The sequence below is a fragment of the Anneissia japonica genome, unplaced genomic scaffold (assembly GCF_011630105.1).
Source record: "Anneissia japonica isolate Jap-2015-1 unplaced genomic scaffold, ASM1163010v1 scaffold493_len2256704_cov171, whole genome shotgun sequence".
NCBI classification, from domain to species: Eukaryota; Metazoa; Echinodermata; class Crinoidea; order Comatulida; family Comatulidae; genus Anneissia; species Anneissia japonica.
The window spans coordinates 2,050,737-2,056,391 of record NW_022727062.1 but is presented as its reverse complement, the minus strand read 5'-3'; positions in this window follow the sequence as shown (position 1 = coordinate 2,056,391).

Sequence of the window (5,655 nt, the reverse complement as noted above, 5' to 3'; positions counted from 1 at the left end):
ACTGTCTTGTCGTCAAGTCTAATGGCTGTCTCTTATACACATCTAGATGTGTATAAGAGACAGTATATATATATATTAATTTGTTTAAAGGGCCAATATATTTTAGAGTTGATCACGGGCTAAAGATAATCTCCGGTATGTTGAAAGCAATCGTTATACATCTGGGTGAAATCCTTTCCTCTAAGATAGGTCATTTTGAAAGGGATTTTTTGACAATTTCAAATTATACTTTTAATTGTACGCAACAAGTGATCAGCTGGTGTCATCAGTTCAACAGTCGTCAGTCAACTTTGGTGGGTCGCTTTACCAATGTAATTGATCACAGTAAAAGCTATACGCTCAGAGTTTAGACATTATTTTTAAAATTACAAAACGTTTTCAGTATTTTATGGTACACCAACTTTTAATAAATGCTATTGACGAATCACAGTGACAGAGACGGGACTTGGTGGCACAGACGTCGGTGTAGTGCTTACTGTATGGCTTCAAAAGAAGGCTATTGATCAGAACAAACGAGGCAGAACATAGCGGTACAGAGACATGCATGATTTGCATCATTTTGTAGGACAATCGGAAATGTATTCTTAAGAGCACTGTTCTTTGCTTCAACTAAGTATAAATTAATGTTACTGAAGATAAAACCCACTAGTCGTATTGCGAAATAACGTAGATTTATTTGTTAACCTCTAAGATTTAACAATGGGCTTCTTATACCACGCACCGTGACTCTCCGATGATATAGTTTTGTTTTTGTTTTGTATTGTTTTTTTCATATTTATGAGTTTATAAGTTTTTACTTCCCCTGAGTTGCTTTGACAAACCTACTGGGTTTTTTTTGTGCGAGTTTGAAATACACAGTGAAGAACAGGACCACGGAAAGCACAGAGTGATCGATTCTTCCGCTATTTATTCTACTTAAGGCCTATGGTATTTGATCTTGCTTTCAAACCGTCCCCATTCACATCAGGGGCGGATCGAGAGATGTCAAAAATGGAGGGGGGGAGGGGCGAATGTTGGGCCGATCGAGACAACACTTTCCCTAGGGGGTCTGGGGCATTCCCCCGTGAAATATGTTCTAGACGCCCGAAAATAACATTTGAGGCGCTTTTTTTTTCTATCTTTTCCTTACCTTCAAAAAGGGGGTGGGGCGGAGCCGGGCCGCCCCTCCCCCCTAAATCCGCCCCTGCATATTACCTAGGGTTTATTTATTGGCTTTTCCCAGCAGTACTTGGAAAAATCATTGTTTGTTCTGATTTTTTCTCTTACATATATTTTCCCTATCTTTTTGCACTGTTTTATTCTGGCCGTCACTTCCCATCCTTAAAAATTTTCCGTGCTTTCTCGAAGCATAGGTCATATGAAGGATGTGCCTCCTAATATTTAGTGTCAATCTATAGTGGGGTGTGTTAGGACCACTTAAAGTGATTTAAGTTCAAAGAGTCTACACGGGATATTTCAAAATCCGGTCAGTTGATCTGAATGAAATTACGGGAAAGTTTATTCATTGTTACAAGAAAGAAATTTGTATGTGTTAGTGACGATCTAGTGAAGGGTGTAAATTTGAGGGTCTGTTCAATTTTTGAGGACCCACACCTAAAGATCTCTTTAAAAAAAAACAGTGGGTCTAAATCAAACATTATATAATACTTTGTAAAGGTCTTGTAAAAAAATGATTAGTGTGACAATCCGCAGTATGATGTGATCTGAGGACCATTTAAAGGAATACGTCCCAGATCACATATTTCGAAAACGGATCAACTGATATTAATGAAACCAAGTGACAAAGAAGATAGTATTAGGCCTATGTGTTGGCGACGATAACTCGACAAGTATTATTATTAGTAGTAGTAGTGGTTACGTAACGTTTGTTATGCACTGTATCATGCGATAGAAGTGGACAACCATTGGGAATGTACCTCTCTGGTAGGGCCTAACGTACAATCAATGTAAAAGTGTAAGGATAGGATAGTATGGATTTAAACATTGTCCTAATGCAGGGACGTAGCCAGGAGTATGAAAGGGTGGGGGGGGGGAAGCGTTATACGAGATACGTATGCCTCCTGCAAACGGGTGAATCCCCCCGTAAAGTAGTGCACTCTGAACGTTTTTTTAGGACTGTTTTAAGAGGATAAAGTGAAAATTGCAATAAACGCATTCTGGAATTGTACAAATCTTTTAGTTTCCTGAACTCCAAGATAATTGCATGTCTCCGCTTCAACAATGAAACAATTACCTAATTGTTTTTCTTTATCAATTCTTTTTCCAAAAATTAGAATATTATTTTGTCTAAATTAAAATTTAATTTCCATGTTTTAGCAAATAATGTTGAGATTGAGCATCTTTGTCATTTCATGCTGATTATTTACTAATAAGACAACATCATCAGACACCAGCAGTGGCATAACTAGGGAAGGGCGGGGGCGTGCGCCCCTCCAGTTTCCCCCAGAAAAAACCTCTGTTAAGGAGTTAAAAATCACCTAAAATCATCATATTTTGCGAATTAGCGCCTCCAACTGTTCATCGAGTACTAAGATCATTTGAAAAAAGAATCTTTTAAAATTCATTCATAAAGATGTTAAACAAAATTGGAGACAAGACGCAGCCTTGCTTTACTCCTTGTTCAATCTAAAAAATGTTGTGTCTGTATCTTCGAGTCTAACTATACCATTAAGCTCTGCATAAAGTTTATCAACCATTCTCCAAATCCCCTACGGAAGCCATGACAACATATAATTTTACTACGTCGACTTGGCATCTATATCACCATGACAACATATAATTTTTACTATGTCAACTTGGCAAGATAATCTATATCGTCATGACAATATATAATGTTTACTATATCGACTTGGCAAGATAATCTACATCGCTATGACAACATATGACTTTTTACTATCTCAACTTGGCAAGATAATCTATATTGCCATAATGACGTGCTTTTATGGAAGTCAACTTGGCAAGATAATGTATCTCACCATGGCAACTTTTAAAAGTCGACATGGCAGGAAAACTTATCTGTGCATGTCGACATATGTATATTATGTCGACATGACAAGATAATTAATCTTGACAAGTCGTCAATTAGGAGGGCACTTACTTAGACCATAGAGAAAATAGAACAGACTGTATGGCTTCAAAAGAATGCTATTGATCAGAACAACGCGGCACAGAGACATGCATGATTTACATCATTTGTAGGACAATCGGAAATGTATGTCACCATGGCAACTTTTAAAAGTTGATAAGTCGACATGGCAGGAAAACGTATCTGTATATGTCGACATGATGTGTATATTATGTGCGACAGAGGCATGCATGATTTACATCATTTGTAGAACAATCGGAATGTATTTTTAAGAGCACAGTTCTTTGATTCAACTAAGTACAAATGTTACTGACGATAAAACCCACAAGTCGTATTGCGAAATAACGTAGGTTTAGTTGTTAACCTCTATGCTTTAATAATAGGCTTCTTATACCACGCACCGTGACTCTGCAATCATTATAGGTTTTTTTTCATATGTGATAAAGATTTTCCTTCTCCTGAGTTGCTTTGACAAACCTACAGATCTTTTTTTTTTTTTTTTTTTTTTTTTTTTTTTTTGTGCGAGTTTGAAACACACATTAAAAAGAATAGGACCACGGAAAGTGATCGATTCTTACGCTATTAATTCTATTTATGGCCTGTAGTATTTGATATTGCTTATTTCTAAGCCGTCCCCGTGCACATCAGGGGCGGATCAAGTGATGTCCAAAAGGGGGGTGGGGGGTTGGCCGAAAGTTGGGCCGATCGAGACAACACTATCCTAAGGGGTCTGGGGGCGTGCCCCGCGAAATGTTTGTGTGCAGTCGCCCGAAAATAACATTTAAGGCGTTCTGGGCTATCATTTTTTTTCTTTTTTTCCTGGTATATGTTGTCTATATCGCCATGACAACATATAGTTTTTACTATGTCGACTTGGCAAGATGATCTATATCGCCATGACAACATCTAATTTTTACTATGTCAACTTGGCAAGATAATTTATATCGCCATGACGATATAAATTATAGTCAACTTGGCAAGATACGGTAATGTATCTCACCATGGCAACTTTTAAAATTTGATAAGTCGACATGGCAGGAAAACTTATCTGTGCATGTCGACATCATGATATGTATATTATGTCGACTTGACAAGATAATTAATCTTGACAAGTCGTCAAGTAGGATGGCACTTATAGGCGCTTCCGTATATACTCGCGTATAATGCGACCCGTGTATAAGAAGACCCCGAGTTTTAGAAAATTTTTGGTTGATATTTGTATGTCGGGGGAATTCCTAATTTTTTGTGGCCTTGATACTGCATCTAGCTGGCTAAATGGAGCCAAATGCAAGGGTGATCTTCAAAATAATACCACTTACCACAGTTTTTAAATCTTCACCAACAAAATCGTATTTCCCTGTATTTAAAAGTGCGTTAATTCATAATACATTTAGTTGCTTCATTACAGTAGTAAGTTCGCGTGTTCCGCACATAAGACGGACATGATTATAAAAATCTGAAATTTGAATGTCGTGCATATAAGACGATCCCTGTTTATAGTTCAACGGTAACGATAAAAAAAGCTAAAAAGCATCTGTTTTGATTTGTCAAAATACCATATGTTGTTATCGCATAACTGATAAATCGTTATCGAATCTTTCTAGTGTAAAAACTTCTCTTATTTCTTTTGTTTTCTATATGAACAATCGCTTTTAACTTTTTTATTATTATCGTTATCGTTGAAGTATAAACAGGCCTTTATACGCGAGTATACGGTATTTGTTTTAAAACCCTAGGTCACCTGAGCGTTAGAGGATTGCCCCATGCAGTGAGTAGTAGTAGTAGTAGTAGTGGTTACGTAACGTTTGCATATAAGACGACCCCTGTTTATAGTTCAGCGATAACGATAAAAAAGCTAAAAAGCATCTGTTTTGATTTGTCAAAATACCATATGTTGTTATCGCATACCGTAACTGATAAATCGTTATCGAATCTTTCTAGTGTAAAAACTTCTCTTATTTCTTTTGTTTTCTATATGAACAATCGCTTTTAACTTTTGTATTATTATCGTTATCGTTGAAGTGTAAACAGGCCTTTATACGCGAGTATACGGTATTTGTTTTAAAACCCTAGGTCACCTGAGCGTTAGAGGATTGCCCCATGCCGTGAGAGATTCAAGTGGGGTTAAATCAAACATTATATAGAACAAAGAATCAAGTTAACGACCTAAGCAATGCTGATCAATCTATCTCATGTCACCCTGCACCAAAAATTACTGCATCAAGAATACTATGCATTAAAGGATGTAAGCTTGGTGGGAATGTTAATGTACAAAAAGATGCTCTTGAATGCTCGCTCTGTCAAGAACAATTTCATAAATCTTGCCTGAAAATTAAATCGGCGTCAAATCCAAGAGTGTGGCTTTGCCCACACTGTAAAGACATACCCGGAACCATTAAAACCCTAATGCAAATGAATACTGATCAGGAGAAACTAATCACGGATCTGAGTGCAGATGTATCCTCTCTAACAGAGCTTGTTAGTGAACAAAAGCGATACATTGGAAATTTACAAGAATCAATTAGAGAGTTGTCAGCACAACCACCATGTAAATGTAAGTGCACTAACTT